This window comes from Lycorma delicatula, chromosome 2 (genome assembly GCF_047948215.1).
Source record: "Lycorma delicatula isolate Av1 chromosome 2, ASM4794821v1, whole genome shotgun sequence".
Taxonomy (NCBI): domain Eukaryota; kingdom Metazoa; phylum Arthropoda; class Insecta; order Hemiptera; family Fulgoridae; genus Lycorma; species Lycorma delicatula.
Window position 1 is genome coordinate 157842559 of NC_134456.1, and position 18681 is coordinate 157861239.

Genomic DNA, 18681 nt, shown 5'->3' on the forward strand with positions numbered 1-18681 from the left:
GTTTTTCTTTTTGATTTTATTCATATTCTTATGTTTTTCTCATTCTCATTTTTGTGAGTCGAGTCAGAATTTTATGTTTTAATTTTGACTTGAGTGTTTTAATTCTAGTTTTCAGAAGAATATGTGTCCAACAATTAAAAATAATGGGAGCATTTAAAAAATGGATGGAGGAATCTTACACCACTTAAAATTAAAGTTATTACTCTCTTTAAATAATTCAAATTTTATATGTAGTCTTATTTGTTGTAATCATTCTACATTTCATTGATTTGAAAGAGTATGACATGGAGTTAAAATTTAATTTGTTCAAGAATATTATACAGGATATAAATTAAAGTAGCACTTTATCTGATAATCAGACTTTCATCAACTAAAACAACAAAAAAACACTTTAACAATAACACTTATACACTTCAATACTTATACAATAACTTTTTTTTTTATTTTGTTTGAGATCTACCTCACCAGATCTCTTAATAATCTATTTTTCAGTCAGCTGAATTCAAAATTCTGGTTCAGGTTGATGTAGACAAACATCGTCTAATGTCATTAATATTCATAGCTCACCAGGCTTTGCTAGTGATTAACTTGTCGCAAATCCTTTGTTTAACAGCAGATTTTTGAAGCCGAAAGTTCTGAGGTTCAAATCCTAGTAAAAGTTGGTTGCTTTTATGTGGATTTGAATACTAGACAATGGAGATACTGGTGTATTTTGGTGGTTGGGGTTCAATTAACTACACATCTCAGAAATGGTTGGCCTGAGTCTGTACAAGACTACACTTCATTTGCATATCATCCTCATCTCATTAGGCTATAAAGGGGTTGCTTATTGTTCACTAGTTGAACAGATTGCTATGTACAGATTAGGAAAATAAAATTAATATTCTTGTTACTTCCAAAGAACCTCAGGCAGTTATTGCGTATTAAAAATTATTTGTTAGTAATAAAATTTTAGTAATGTCCAATAACAATATTTAAATGTAATAAAAAAAAATAAACTAAAACTATTACACATTTACGTGTCAAAAATTTTGTAGTTTGTTAATATTAAAAATTATTTATTATTATTGTAGATGTACATTAAAAATTATTCAGTGGATACTAAAGAAAATAATCATATTATTAGAAAGATTATTTAATTTATGATTAGATGAGGAGGATCATGAAAAGAAATTAAGATACCTCTGTATCAACTAAGCTTTGTTAATGGATGCAAAATTGAATAAATTACAGACGTAAAAATTGAAATTTTTAATGTACCAAATTTAAAACTATTTAAAATAAAGAATATAAATAATTTTTATTATTGTGCTACATACAAAATAACATGTTCATTAGAAAAAAAATAGATTACAAAATTGCATTTACTAGAAATAATAAATTTAAAAAGTTGTTAAATCAAATTACTTTAAATGAAAATAGTGGAGATAAATTCTACAGTTCAATTATATTTACATATAATAAAATGGATAGACCTCCAAATTTCTCAACGTCTGATTTGTGGTCAAAAGGCGAGGGGCCCATCTGGCACATGGTTTACAAAACTGTAGGTCATTTGTGATCACTTGACAGCTCCCATAACTTATTCCGACCTGTTCTGCAGTTTCGGATACTCTCATCTGTCAATCATTTTCAAGAATGTCTTGAACCGCACTAATGTTTTCGTCTGAAATGCTGGTCTGAGCATGGCAATCGTATTCCTGATTTTCCACTCTTTCTTGTCCTTCCTTGAACTCTTTATGCCAAGCAAACACATGAGTCCTTGACAGAGTTTGGTCCCCAAACTGTGCAGTCAATCTCCGGAGAATTTTCATTGCTTGAACATCTTCATGAGCAAGAAATTTTATAATTATGTGTTTCACAGTAGCGGAGTGTACCTATTGCTTCGGTATCATGAGCGTTACTGACGAATTGGTTGAGAGTGTGGAATGGTCGCAGCTCTTCCCACTCCTTATGACCCCACCCAAACATTCTAGAAGTGCGGACCAAGTCCTACCAACTATAGACGCTCAGGAACAAAAATCTTGTTTATATTTGATTTATTCTCATAATTACATAGATGAAACATAAATCTTAAAAACACACCATAAACAGTATTTTAGCTCATGGAGAAAATAAATACTAATCTTTCTAATGCAGTTAAATATATAATGCATGTTATTCATTTTTTGTTAATACCAGTTTTTCTTTCAAAACTAAAATATTTTAAAACAAGGATTTAGAAAGTGAAGGATTTAAATGAAAGTTTCTTAATTAAAAAAATATTCTTGCACAAGAAAACTGACTTTTTGTTATTTTATTTTGTTAATCTTTGCCCCATTCAAACACTTACCCAGATATCATGACCCTCAGAGTAGGTAATGTTATCTGAATACACTGAAAAATGTGGCTTACAATAGATACCACTGTTAAAGGAACATGAACATTCAAAGTTGTAGCATCATAACAAATCACACTTCTAAGTTGCCTCACTCAAATCTTTTCAATCTTAAATTGAGCGCAACTCAAGAATGACTCAACCAATCTTCTTCAAATTTTCACATGCACAATTTCAGATATACTACTACAGCATATCTAAATTTAAATGAAAGTGATATAGTAGTTTTGAAGATCTCTGAGCCACAAAATTTATCATAGGCCTATTAATATATAAGGAAACCACAATTTAAGTGAATGGTGTTTTTTTACTCATATTACAAAACATAAAGAAGATTAACTTTCACCCCCCTTCACTCCCACCATGTGACTAAAAGAACTTTTCTGTCTGTAAAAAAGATTAACCAGCAGAAGAAAAAATCTTCTGAATTAAATTGTTCAGTTTGTGGTATGTTATTTTTATTCTCTTTAAATAATTAAACTTCTAGTTATTAGTAATAATGTATTGTTAGCTTGCATTTATAAAAGTATTTATATTTATAAAAGTTTGTCCATTGTTTTACAGTCCATCGTGATTGATGAGTTTAATAAAATAATAATAATTATTATTATATATACTAGTTTTTTTCTTTAAACAGTAAGATTCTTTACTAAAGATGCTTTTGTAGCCCTTCATGAGCAGTATACTTACCTGTGGAAGACCAGTCTTTTTCATTGCCTGTATTTTGTAAGCTTCAGATCCGTTGTCTTATACTAAATTATAAACTTTTTAAAAAACATCAAATTTAATAACATACAAAAAATTTTAATTTATAATTTTATAAAAATTAATTTTTTTAGAAAACAAAAAATGTACTTACTATAGTTGGGATTTGCAAAATAATGTACTAGGACTATGCTGCATATGTTGTTCTCACAAATTTTATAAAAAAAATTACAAAAACTCATTACATGAAAGAATATTAGTAACAGCAATGAATGATACATATTACTTATAAAAATAAAGAAAATAATAGTAAACACATTTGACTCAAAAGTTCCATAACTTGTCTACTGAGGTTCGTTCGTAGAATCGCTATTGCATAACTACTTGTACACATAAAAAATTAACAAAATATCTTACTAATACATATGATACTAAAGAATTGGCCAATCCAAGATTAGTTTTAATTATAATTTTACACATAGTTTTGCCAGTTTAGCATGTTACAATTTTAATAATAATATGTTTTTAAAGTTATTGTCTTTAAAAAATTAATAGAGTAAGAAATCTTCTAGTAGATCCAAGAATGTTTTTTTTATGGAGTAGCCTTTTATTTAAAATTCTCATACTTGTGTTCCTTATAATTCATGGTTTGTAAAATTTCATGATCAGTTTTTTTTTTATATATACTCACTACACACAATTTGGCAAGATGAAATCATGCATATAACTGATGCTTTCTTATGGTGTCACAGGTCTAACCCCACCACTATTTCTCCAAATTGTCCAAGTCTGTGTGAGTATGTGTATTCACACAAATGTAACTCTCTTGGTATAGAAAATGTTAGTACATTTTTCCAGCGTGATATCATGTTTCTTAAAATTCTATTTTAAGAAAGAATTTAATATGAAATGAATCATGCTGCTGTTTAACTTTTATGTTTTAACAAATATATCATCCATCGACATATAAAATTCCGTATAACAAAATAGTTTAATATAAAATAAAATACAAATGAATTCACAAATTTACATAACCCAATTTAATTTAATTTTAAATTTAGGTCAGAATTTATAATGGTTACAATTTGAATATAAGTGCACGAACCTTGTGGTTCAAAAAGTGGCTTCCAATGTAATAGATATTCATATGTGTTATGTAATGTTACCCCATTATCATTATCACTTAAAATTAGTTGACCCTATTATTGTAACCTTTGGTTTTTAGTATCAATCTTAAATGATATTTTTTCATAAGGTGCTGCAATATATAGTGTTATTTTGTTGTAGTTTTGTAATTGAGATATTCAGTCTAAAATTAATTTGCTTGGGAAGAACTAAGTATGTCTAGATTGGTAATTAAAATTATAACATCCTAGATACAATTAGCTTTTATAACAGAGCAAGACAATTTTTAAATAAGTTGTTAAAAAAGTAATGTATTATTTTATAGTACCTAAATCATAGAAAATGTATTAAATGATTTGAGAACAATGATTTACTTACTGAAAATTAGAAATGTATTCAGTGAAGCTCTAAAAGCTGGAATGTCATTCATCAACCACTAGTGGATTGCTGAAAGAGTGCAATGAAGTTAATCAGATTGCATTGGAATAGTCATTGGTTACAAATAAAAACAAATTATAAACCCATATCATTTTAGGGTTTAGGCGAGTAACATAATGGTAAATATTTCAGAATTTGTGTTACAAGGAAATAATTTATTTTATCAAGATTTCAGTCATATCATTGATCTCAAAGAGATTATTTTCTGCTTGACATCACCTTGTGTTTCAAAACAAATACAATATAAAAACTTTTGTGGAGCTTGGTATTGACTCGAAAATTTCCATTATCTGAAGACTTCACTTTGAGGTTGCTGAGTCTAGGATAAATATGGAACAAGAAAGCCACCAATATTCTTGAGATGCCTTGTGACGCATCTCAAGTCATTTTTCAGGACATGGAGAGGTATACTGGTATTTTGAAATGCTTATCATATTCTTATCGTAAAAGATTGTGCTTTGTTCAGGAAGTATTAGTGAAGACATATGTGTAAAGAGCTATTGAATTTGTACATAGTAGCTGCAGTCATGTGATATTGATGGTTTTATTTACAGATCCCTTGAGTAAAAGTTGACAATTATGTAAGTCATGACTTTGTAACTTAGCTTTTTATATCAAAGATTGTATTAAACATTGTGACAAATTTTATTGCTACATTATAAAATCCATTGTTAAGATCTTTATGCTGTATTAATTTTACTATTATTGCATTAATAGTAATAACAAATCAAAACTGATGATGTGTAAGAATTGGTAAACCAATCAAGGGTGAGTTCTGTTTTATTATCTATTTGGTGATTTAATTATTAATATAATATTACTAATAAAGTAAAAGTGGATATTAAGTCTAAATTCTTTTAAATTTTTACAAATTATTAGAACTTTTGCTATTATAATTGTTTACCTTTTGCCCAGGTCTGAGCATACAGCCATTCAATTTACAGTTTTTCTATTTGTTTTTAATTATTTTTCTCTAGATCTTCTTTATTCTGGCTTTCTCTGTCCATTTTATTGTTTTCATTCTCTATGTAGTGTTTTTGTCAAAAAAATTTTGCCAACTGACATCTTTTTCAAATCTTATATCCATATATATCGCATATCCAAATATGAATCCTTTTTGTTATTAAAATGCTGCTGCTTTATCATCATCACAATCATTGTTTTAATCTTTCGACATCAAATTTTAATATGTTTAAAATTATGGTTGTATAAAATTAATAAATAACTGGAAAGCTTCTGCATAAACTCCAGCCTTCCATCCTTTCTTGCATTATTTGCAGAATCATCGGTGAGCATGTGTAGCGACAGAGGTGTGGGGTACCGCTCTCTTATAGTTTCGAGCATAAAATTCTTTAGCCCTGTCCTTGAGCAGCTTTGTTTGTGTATCGGCTGCAGGAGCTGCAAATAGGCTTCTACTGATTTCGCAGGGATCCTTGGTAGAATCATAATTAAATTTTCTCTAGTACCAATGGCAAGTCGTTTATCTTCTATAAGCGAGTCTATTTTATTCATGAATGTGACCTGGGTTTTACGTCTTGTGGTGGCAGGTTTATAGTTCTTCCAGTAACATACGTCTTGTGGTGGCAGGTTTATAGTTCTTCCAGTAACATTATCCAAATGCTGTAGTTTCTCGCTCATTTTAAGTGCTACAATCTCATTTCTTATTTTGATGTTCTATACGCATTTGCAACTGTATAGCTGTAATTGGAGCTGATTTTGGGGCTTCTGTAATAACTCTGAGGGCCTTATTTTATACTTTTTCAATTTTTTGGATAGTGGACTCCAATGCTGTAATGAGTAGTTCACTTCCGCACTCGAGAATAGGTCTTACATAACTTTTATATGCCATAAACTATATGTCTTTGTTTGCTCCCCACTTCATACCAGTGACTCTCTTAACCAGTCCAAGACGCTTTTCACCTTTTTCTACCAGATGGACTGTATGCTTTGCCCAACTAAATCTGTTGTCTAGAACTACCCGAAGGTACATAGCTGAATCTGTTCATTTTAGTTTCTCTTGAGCATAGATCAGAGTTATAAATGTTAGATGTACCATGGTTGACAGTGAGAAGAGCTGAAATTCAGTTTTCAAGGCATTGACACACATCTCGTTCCCCTCAGCCCATTACTGGAGCTTCTTAGTGCTTTATTCAGATAAGCTTTTAATGCCCCTATATCACTGCTTGTAACCCAGATCACAAGGTCATCAGCATGCAGAAGCACTTTAATTCCTAGTACGGACTCAAGAATCTGTATAAGATCATCTGTCATTAAACAGAATAGAGTAGGGGCTGAAGACCGAACCTTGCGAAAGACCTTGTTTTAGCTGCCTGTATTTGGATGTTCCTTGTCTATAGCAGATATGAGCAAGTCTTTGGCCTAAGTAAGATGAAATGTATTGAAAAAATTTGCCCTGCACACCTTTTTTTAACAGCTTTTTGAGATGTCTCTTCCTCCAAACCCTATCAAAGGCAGTTTTGAAGTCCACAAAAACAGTAAGCAAACTTTGTTTGCAATGATATCTATGATACCTAGATGCAGCCACCAGTGGACGTTGTACATAGATACGTTAAGGAGACGTCTGAAACGGCCAAAAACACTCCTTCGACCAGTCAAAGGTGAAGGAAGTTGTGACAAGCATTGCAGAAGTCATCCGAATCTGGTGTGATGTAAGTGCAAGCCGAGAAAGAGAAGACCGTGGGTAGAGAGACTGTTAAACAGAAAGCTATGGAGCTTCCGAAAGCAAAGAGAATTCCAAAACAGAAGGCGAGGATTTCAACGGGCGAGAAATCCAGTATCCAGTGATCCAGAAATCCAGCGAGTATCCAGTCTAGACATGTATGCAAGCAATACTCTGCTTCACAAGAACCGGAATAATCTGATACAGCCCATAGGGCATCTTCTCCACTACCATCGGTGGTTTCACAGGTGCAAGAAGTTCCATCTCTGAGGACTCAGATCTTCAGAAGTGTAGGCCGTCAAGAAGATGGAGTAAAGAAGTAAAAAAGGATGGCCTAAGGGAAAACCTAGGCAATAAACGTATGTGATATGTTTAACACAAAGGTGACTGATTTTTATGCTTGTTTGTACGTTTTGTATTTTTTTAATTATTAAAAAATTTATTTTAAAGGATGAGTTTTAAAAAATGTCAGTTGCAAAAAAAAAATAAAAATCTGATGGATCGCAAATATTATCGTTCTGTTTCCTTAACGTATGCTATTGAAAAAATCATCAGAAAAAATGATAAATAAATAGACTCGTTTGGATTTTAAAAAGAGATGGTCTTTTGTCCTTACATCAAGCAGGATTTTGATAGTACCATTCATCTATTGACCAAATGATCAGTGTAGAATATATTGAATAAAACTGTTACATCACTGGAAACACTGTGTCGCAGTCCTATTAGATCTGCAGAAGGCATTTGGTATGACCTGGCGTCATGGATAATCCTTCAACAAAATGAATGTAGTATTTGCGGCAATCTACCGGTATTACTTCGCAACTATATGAATGACCGTAGTTTTCAAGCATGCGTTTATAAGTACTCGTCAGAAAAAGGTTTGGAAAATGGAGTACCACATGGATCGCTGTTGAGCGGTCCCTTTTTCATGATCACCATCAATAAACTGATATAATTAATAATGGTTTCAAATTTTCATCAGAGAAAACGTGGAGTGTAATTTTCTAGAAAAAAAATTCCTCATCGTAGTTTTGTTTTGACCGTCGATGACCATCCAATTCAATAGAAAAATAATTTACGGTTTTTAGCTATACTGTTAGATAAATCCCTTACTTGTAGACTACATATACAGGATTTGAGTGTTAGATCTAAGAAAGCCCTAGACATTATTAAATATTTATCAAACTTAAATTGGGCTAAGACATTACTGCGGTTATACAAAACATTAGTTCAATCGAAGCTCGATTATGGGTGTATTGTATATTCATTCGCTAGAAAATCGTAACTAAGAAAGTTAAACGAAATTAAATATGGCACAGGCTCTTTCCGTACAAGCCTGGTGTCTTGAATAATGTCTGAAGCGCACATAATACCATTACTTTACAGAAGAGAGACCATACTATTAAATATGCAGCAAATATATGGGCTTTCCTACTTATATAAATTCTTTAATAACAACCCTTTGGCATTATATGAACATTGCACTATCTATTCCAGATCAGACTGAATATGATATCGTGAATTAACAATGAAACACTGAATTGGTTTACCAAATGCATGAGCAATTTCAAAAGAGATGGTTTTTACCAACACAAGATTAGATCTCTCTTATAGAAAAATAAAGAGAAACAAACAGTGATCATCCAACAGGAATTTTCTTCAATTATCAGTATGAAAAATATATAAAAATTTGTACTGATGGTTCTAAAACTGAAGATTGTGTTAGGTGCTGTATTTACATAAATGCAGAACCCCGTTCATGGAAACTGCTAGATGTAGCCACTATTTACATGGCAAAGCTCATTGCTATACAGCAAGCTCTTTGTTAAATTTCTGAGTAGAGAAAGTGATTATGTTTTCTGACTTTTTAAGCACACTAACTGCTATTTGGAACAAGAACATTGAGAATGTCTTTATCACAAGTATCCTGTCCATTCTGTATGTATTAAATTGATGGGGACACCAATGGGTATTTGTATGGATTCCAGGGTTTGCTGGTGTCTCAGGAAATGAAAGCACAGACGAAGCTGCCAGAATAGCAACAATTAGTGAGAATATGGATATAAAACCTATTTGCATGGCAGATTCAAAATTGTCTGACTAACACTATCAGAAACACATGGAATAATGAATGGAGAAAACTAAATACAAAATTAAATTTAATGAAAATTACTATATATAAATGGAAGAGTGATGTGAAACTGTCTTCCCGAGAACAACTGGTTGACCAAACTGGTCATACACGAATAACAAATTCATATTTGTCAACCGGTGAAGAAAGACCAATGTGCAGTGTATGTGATAAAATGCCTACTGTTAAACATGTACTTGAAGAGTATACAATGTAAGAAAACCTCAGAAAGAGGTACAAATTAAGAAATAATATTGTTGCTGATTTCGAAAATTCCCAAGAAGAAAAAAATACCTGCTTACCTAAATGCTAGCGGACTACTAATGAGTTTATTGTAAACCTTCAACTAAGTCAGTATGAGTTGTGTAACTGAAAATCCTCTTTGTGAAGTCACTTTCACCTGAACATGTACTTCTCAGATTTACATAATATTATCAAGACTTTTTGTTTATTTTATATTACTGTGCATTTAATGTTTTAGTTTTATTTTTTTGTGTTTTTATGTAAATATATCAGGGCCTTCTACAATCTGTAAGTGTTATATGTGTGTGTTTTGTTTAAATGTTTCATTTTTATGTTTTGATTCAAATGTAAGGGCCTGTACACCCTAACCTCTGATGATCCTGCTGGTGATTTAATTCTTTTTTAAACAATGTTATGAGAGCTGATGACCTTAGAAGTGGATTGCCCATAAAACGCAAAAAAGAAAAAAATGAATAAAAAATAATTATGACAAGATGAATTTTTATTCATTTATTTTTTTATGGCCTCCAGACCTCTTCTTACAGCCACCCCAACTTCCATGAAGAAAACTTAACTAACAGGGAAGCTGAGTTATGTACTGTAATGTGAAGAAAGTGTATAGAACAGTAATAGAAACCTTGGTGCGTGCACTAGTCCAATCAGGGAACCTATAAAATTGGGGATTGTCAGAACACTGAACAGAATATAAATATGATACTAAACTACAAAATAACTTTGCAATGTGGCAAACCAAAAATATTCAAACACTTACATGGAAATTACTAACAATGCAAACAACATAATGAGATCCCAATAAAAAAACTTATTCAAATATATTCATTATATGACTGGGTTTACAATGAAATATATCTACCAGCTGACCATACTCATTTAGCCTGATAATATATGTTTGTGAAGGAGTCAACCTGCTGTCTTTAAACCATTTAAACAGGTAGTGCCTACTAGAACAAATAAAGAGACTTGTAAGCTTAGATTTCTCAAATTACATTCAATAATGATATTAACAGTTTTATGTGCAAAGACAAGTTCTTGCATAAAGCACCTGGCCTTGAGCAACTGCATCAACCAAAAACTGCACCCATCCTTCTAGTTTTTGAAGGAAGAGCTATAACGAAAATGCAGCATGTAGAGTATTCGATTCTGTACTGATTCTATATTACTATAGATCTAGCCCATATCACACTTCCAGTTGATAGTACAATATTCAAGAATAGGACTAACCATAGTCTTATATAAGTACAAGATGGTATTTGCAAACTGAAAATGCCAAATAACCCAAAGAAGCAAACCAAGATTTTGTCTGGGCTCTGAGACAATCCTACTTGCATGCTCATTGAAAATTTATCTGAATTGAGGTAAACCCCAAGATCAGATATAGCTTCACCACGTTGTTTAAAGTGCTGCCTAATCCTGTTGATATATTTTGTCACTAGGGTTTCCCTAGAGTAGATTACAAGACTATTTTGGCAAAACTATGTAACATTCTATTATTAACTGACCATTTATGAATTACATCAATGTCAGATTGTAAAACCTCATGATCAGACTAGCTGTTACCTCTATCCATGATTTTAAGATTGTTAGCATTTTCCCATTGTATAAGTTTTAGAAAAAATATCCAGTCCAATATCATACATAAACAGAATAAATAACAAAGGGTCAAGGTTGGAACACTGAGGTACCTGGATACAGCCTTAAACTCATTTCAGACTCTCTAAACATTCATCACACAGAAGAATCAATCTGTAATATAACTCTACAACGATATAAGTATTGAAGCACCAACACTCACATGGCCAAGCTTCAATAGAAGTAAATTGTGAAGCATGGTATTAAATGCCTTAACAAAAGTCAAAATAAACAACATCAGCTTGTTTACAGGATACTTCTGGAGCAGTAAACAACAGCATGTCACTAAGATTAATCGTCATAGATTTACTTACACAGAAACCATGCTAATTTGGACAGATTATCTTCTCTAGCAATGTATTAAGGTAATAATAATAATAATTATAATTTTTTTATTTTACATTATAACAACCATAGACCTTAGTATAGTATGTACAGTAAACCGCCTAAATATAATACATACAGCAAATTAGATTATATACTGAAGTTCACTGTTACATCATTATCATCATATAGATCTTGGCATGTCTACTGCCAGATCTCAAGTCTTATCGCTGTAACAAAATTCTTCTCAGACTCGAAGAAGTGAAGTGCCTCAGTATATTGATATCGCATACTTGTAAACATCTACTTGTAGACACACAGAGTCCCTTCTTCATGTAAAACACACATGTGTCAGTGCAGAAGATATGTAGGTACTCTTAGAATAATATTCATATTAACACCAAAATTTCCATTGATAATTTTTTTTTAATGAAAATAAGGTCAATTGAGTTCAATGACCTTAAGATCCAACAAACTGACATTTTCTCTCTGGTCATTGTCAATATCATTAAAGTTAAATTTTAAGGTCATCTGTCTAAGAAAATTTTGTTGCACACCTTCAGCTGCACCATTAGTGTAACCTCTATCACAGTTCCAGATTACACAACCATATTCTAGATGAAATCTTATTAACAAACGATACAAGGTAAATCACATCTCAGGATAGGTAAACAGTCTGCAAATCCACTTCACGATACCAAGATTCTAGTCTTGTCTAGGGGGTATGCCAAATACGACTTCAAATCAAGAACTCACCAAGATCAGACAAAAGCTCTCGTCTGGAAATTTACGCACCACAAATTGCATATCTAAATATGGATGGATCAGTTTTCCTGGTGTAAGATACAATCATTTAAGAGGAATAAAATTAGTACATGCCCAAGTTGTTGCCTCATCAATCCTTTGTTGGAGGTTAACATGAGCTGCAGAGCTCTTAATTCGGTGGTATAACTTTATATCACCTGCATATATCTGAAGATCACAGTTGATTGAGGAAGTGACATCATTTATAAAAATCAAGAAGAGCAGTGATCCAAAGTTCGACCCTTGTGGCATACCCAACAAAGCATGGTATGCTTCTGACAGTACACCTTCGTACCTGACTTTAAAAGAACAATTTTTTAAATAGGATCCAAGCTATCTAACCAGTCCAATGTGTACAGTTAGTCTTACATTTGCTCAAGAGAGTGTGGTGAGGTATCTTATCAAATGCTATGCTAAAGTCTAGGTATACAGTATCAACTTGCCCCTGGGATTCAACTGCAGGAACAGTTTCATTTAAAAATGAGGCAAGATTTGTAACCATCGAATACCCTTGAAATAATCCGTGCTGTCAGTGAGATACTAGATGCTGTACCAAATTGAATAGATGGACATAAATTACTTTTTCAAAGATCTTCGGCAATACACCAATGACAGAAATTGGTTGATGATTGGCCTTTCTTCAGGACTGCAATAACAATGGCACATTCTATAAGTCAGGAAAAACTCCGAAATGTAAGCTCCAATTGCCAATTGAAGATTGAGGGTCAGATTGGAAATAAATGTCAATTGTACCTTTAATCAGTCTTACAGAAATACATCAATACCAGGGGAAGTTTGAGGTTTAGGACTGGCAATCGCTTTCCTAACTTCAACTTTTGTAATTCAAGGAAGCCCCATAAGACGTTCTTCAGTCAAGAGTTTAGAATCAAGTTACTGATAGATACTTTAGAAATATTAACCAAATTCATTAGCCAACCGCCCAGGATCAGTAATTACTTCACCATTAATTGAGACCCCAGGGGTGTGAGACGAATCACCTCTAAGGCAACCCACATACTTCCATTACTGGAAGGGTTCTGATAAAGTTCGGTCTCCATAATACAAGCATAGTCCTTTCGACACTGCAATATTAAAATCTTAGTCTTCTTCCTAAGCCAGGAAAAATCTTTTCATGATTCTCCTGTTTATTGGTTTTTGTAAATTTTCTGTCAGTGCTCCTTTTCTTTTTGATGCAGGCAATACAAGCCGAAGAAAACCAAACTCTCTTCCGTTAACATTCTATTGCAAAAGTATATTGGTGCAGTTAGTACCCCGCAGATGTTCATAGAGACCAAGGTAATAGCCAGTGTGAAAATTAAAAGAATGATAACTGTTCGACTTCAAAACCATTTTCTACAAGGAATCGATAGTTTGATGACTAGATGGAAACGATCAATAGAGACAAGCAGAATACAGTCTTTGACATTCAATGCAACATTATCCAAGTTAGTCATACACAGATCAAGTACATTAAAAAAGGACGACAAATACAATTGGTCCAAATTCATAGTCGATAATTTAAATATGACCTTTGTTCTTAGCTAAATAGTCTCTACCAGAATAGAAGGTAGCTGATCTCCAGTCGTATCCACTGGAATTGTCATCAATCATAAGCAGTAAAGTTGAGATTATTAATAACAAATTTAAAATAATTTTCTCTCTGTCGAAGACATCCATGGAGAGAAAAAAGAAGATTTTTTCATGTGGGATTACAATTTCAACCCAGACACACTCTGGTATTGTTTCAAGATCTAATCATGACAACTAACAGTATTTCTGTCAATAGCAATAGAAGCACCATCACTTCAAGTCAAATCAACTTCCTCAACTGATGATCCGCTTGATGGATAGTGTACCTATCAGGAAAAATAATATAAAAATAATTATTGGAGAAACAGAGCTAGCAACTGCAGTGATGGCTGCAAAAATATTGTCAGCCTTTTTACATAATCCACAGACATTTTGGTGATCCATATCCAATTAACTTCATTTACATTGAATTTGCCCTCCTTTGACTCTTTAGGGCTTTTTATAAGGTTGTTCTCAAGCTTCCCATAAAAAGGTATAATGAAAATTCCCATGAGCGAAACATCCGTGGCATTACTGTCACTATATTTTATGATAAGACTTAATCTTAAAATACTTTTTCACAATTAATTTCAGTATATCCACGACTTAAAGGTTTAGAAATTCTCTATATTAGTGAATAAAAATGATATAATATTCACTGATTATGAAGAAAATGAAATTTTTCAAATAATATTCTGCAGGACAAAAGTATAAGAGAATTTCTGGAAATGTTTTTGCCTTGATGAGATAAGATGATGTGGCCATTTTACGTACAACTACAGTTTGATGCTGAGTGTACTGTTTAATTAAACAATTTACAATTAAGAAAGAGTGGAGAAACAGCGACAAAACATCAGAATTTAATACAGATTCAATCGTAGAAAGACTGTCTCCTAAAAGACTAATTATTCCTGTATTCATTAAGACAGCAGTAATAAAAAAAAGGAGATTGTTGCCTTGATTGTGCTAGACTATGCAGTACTATGTTATGGTGAGAGACTTGATGCCCAAATAGCAATTTCAGTAACTTAAAGAAAGGCTGATGCTAGACGCAAGATCTTAGTTTTTAATTTTTTTGGGGGGGTTTTATTGTCTATGGTGGTTGGTAATGTTGTTAATTTAAAAATATACTCACTTTTGCAATGTTATGAAATATAATCATACAAAACACATGATAATACATCAAATTAACAGACAATTCAAATCCAACACAGTTTTGTCCCATTCTAAATGTAATTGCCTAAGTAATAAAACCACCTGTACTAACATCAACTGATTTGAGTGTTAGAACTGCAGTAGCAGTCACTGAGGTTGGTTACAAATATGAAGGCTGAATAAGTTTTTAAAAAATGTTTTAATGTAAAATTTTCTTAGTCTATTGTTATAAAAGTTTATTTTTAAATTGAAATTTTAATTTTGTATTCAGTTATTGGTGTCACACTTAACTGGTGGTTATAAACATTTTTAATGAAATAGCTTGCTTCCTTTAAAAATTATATGAATACACTATATAAATGATCACTCAAAACAATAAGTATTCTGTAATATATTATAAATTCCATGCCACTTATGACAAGATTACTTTGATAGCTTGTGTGTCCATTAAAATAACATAGCATGTTACTGAATGTGACATGAAAATTCAATGGAGGTTAATGATAACATAATTCAATAAATTAGAATAATTTAAGATCATTAATTAATTAAATAATGATAATTAAATTAATTTAATTTATTTTAAGATGACTTACTGTTTTAAAAATGTTCATCTTTTCTGTATTTATGAAATTATGAGTAAAGATAACAATAAAAACTGTTATTTCTTGAATATTGAGTTCACTGAAGGATTGTTTTCACATTACACAGTATTACCTATAATTTCAAAGATTGAAGAAAGTAATAACTGAAGACATTTGTTCCTACAACAGTTTTACATTACTGTATCGTTTGTATTTTGTGAATAAATGATTTTGATTATAATTTCATTATTTTATGTACTAATATTTTTGCAGTTAATTAATTGAATATAAAACATTTGCATTGATTATCTTGACAATCGCCAGTCGAGGAAAATGTGAATTCTTAAAAATCATTCTGAGAGTGGCATTCAAATTTTTGCGCTAATTAGATGCAACCGGACACTAACGTTCATCTGTTGGATGAGATTTTAAAATGGTTCTTTAAATCCTCATATTAGAATTACGTAATTATGAAAAATATTTTAATTGAATTTATTTATCACGTTGTTCATTATTTGCCCTCTGTTAATGACAAACGTTTTATTTAATGTCATGTTTATTTACTAACGTAGTGTTTCATCCTTGTCGGCCATTGTATCGTGTGTTGTCAGAAAAAGGAAAATACATTTAAGAATTTTATTCTAAATGCGTTATATTTGATTTCTTTCAGTAGTTTACGTAATTATTATTAGCAGCTAATAGTTCATCCAGTTACTTAAGTAAATTTGTGAGTATTTATTGATTTAACGTAATTTATTGACAGTTGGCCTTAGCCTATTGAATTTGACATCAGACGTCTATTCTGAGTACTGTACGGAATAATTACTAAAAAGAGAGCAAAAATCATGAGATCTTTTTGTCTTTTTAGCTATTGACTTTTTTGTTTGTTATTGATAGGTTTAAGCAATGATTGCTCAGATTTTCTTTGGTTTTCATTGTAACTGCCCTTTGTGGTTTCCTTTGTATGTATCGGTATTTTAAATGGGTGGTGTGCAGGTGTTTTATTAACTCATTAAATTTGTTAATTATTGAGAAACATTTTAGAGCTTTATTAAAAAATTAATTACGATTTTGTGGGTTTCTCTTTGAATGTGGGCTGTACTTGTATTTTGTTTTCCCATTACCTCACAATCGGTGAAGGGGTGGACCGACCTAATCATGTTTGTAGGAGTTTCTCATTAAAGATTAGTGGTAAATTGTCTAAAATTGTATTCATGTTATGGTTTTACAAATACGTATGAACCAGTTCAATATTTATACCCCTTAGAGGTACTTGTATTTATATTGAACATTGTGTTTATACTTAGCACTGGATTACGTAGGCGTATTGTTTAATTTTATTTTATAGAGCTATAAAATAAATAAGTAAATGCATAAGTATTACGCATTTTTTTATGAAAACGAATTATTTTATTTTTTAAAAATCGAAAAGATATTAATTTACTGCAGTTATTAGTTTTAAATAGAATGAAGTATTGATCAAAACAAGTTTCTTACAAAAGAATACATATATATTAATCTTTTCCAGGTTAGGAAAGGTTTATAAATTTTAGTGTTATGTTATTGAGAGTACATGTTATAATTTTATGATTACAATGATTGTAATATTTTTTTAATGTATGGGGGTTCAAGAAATCCTTGTTTTGCTGTTTTTAGTTTTTATGAATTGCCAAAATTTAGCTCTGTTTGGAATTTTATTTTTGTATTGCCAAGTGTTCTGAAATGTAAATGAATGAATCCATTTAGTTAGTTTAGTTTAGTTAGAAATGATTCATAATTTCAATGTGCATGGAAATTTTGGAAATATCAGCAATAATCAAATGTTATGTTAGAATTTGTGTTAGTGAGTTGAATTAAGTTAAAATTTAGGTAATGTTGTTATGTAATTGTATATTAAATGTAAAATATATAGTAAAATGCTGAGGTTAGGTAAATTATACAATACATAAAAATTATTTATAGTTTAATTTTCATTTACTATTGTTCTTTTTTTCATGTTTTGTGCTTTTATAGAGAGTTCTGCTTAATCAGAATGTATACAGTTATATATGTTAGATTAAAAACATCTTAAAAAATTAAGATAGGGAGATCATTAATTAATACAGGGAGATATGTTTACTATCTTAGTCTATGATATAAAATGAGTTATTCTGCTGGCATTACAGTCTATTGCAGATAATTGAACTGCTTTTATTGGTATTATAATTTGAATTTACTTTTAAATCTAAATTGTATTACAGCCAAATATTATAATGACAGTAAAATAACTCAGATGGTATATCTCTGTATTTTAATCTTTTAAGGTAAGGTTTGAAATATACATAAAATTTATCTTTTATTGAAGCTGAGGTTTCTGTGAAAGTGCTAATTCTGAGAAAAAGAGATTTCATGAAAATTATTTTTTATAAAGAATTACATGTTTTACCTGGATCCAAATTGATAGATGATTATTTATTAACTATTCATTAAACATTTTTATTATTAGATTTTAAATAAGTAAATACTGAGTTAAAATTGTAGTTCATACACTTATCAAATTAATAATTATTTTATTCGGATTTTTAGTAAAAATTTTGACAGAAATGGTTAGGTGTGCTACTAGCACTTTTGTGTATTAATAGAAGGCATTGTGCAGACTTTATTTTCTTTCTAATGTAATGCTTGGATTTTGGTTGAATTGAATTGTGTTTTGATGAAAAGTTACAAGGTTGTGTTCATGAAAGTTGACTTAACGTTTTTTTAAAGTCATGTTTATTAATTACATATTATTAAAGTTGATGAAAGAAAGATTTTTCCATCTTTTTAAACAAATTTAATCACATCCACACACCCTAAATAGTTTAATAGATTAGGATTATGAAGTAATTTGAATAACTATATAGCTTGTTAAATAACA

At 31.0% G+C, this 18681-nt stretch overlaps 1 protein-coding gene across 1 annotated transcript in view; it reads left to right on the plus strand.

Moving 5' to 3' along the window:
* Nucleotides 1–16343: 16343 nt before the first annotated feature.
* The window catches only part of Rab14 (RAS oncogene family member Rab14), a 91213-nt gene continuing 88875 nt past the window's right edge, over nucleotides 16344–18681 (plus strand). Inside the window, exon 1 of the mRNA XM_075356545.1 lies at nucleotides 16344–16512. The gene's annotated coding sequence lies outside the window, so the exon portion shown is untranslated. The remainder of the gene's footprint in view (nucleotides 16513–18681) is intronic.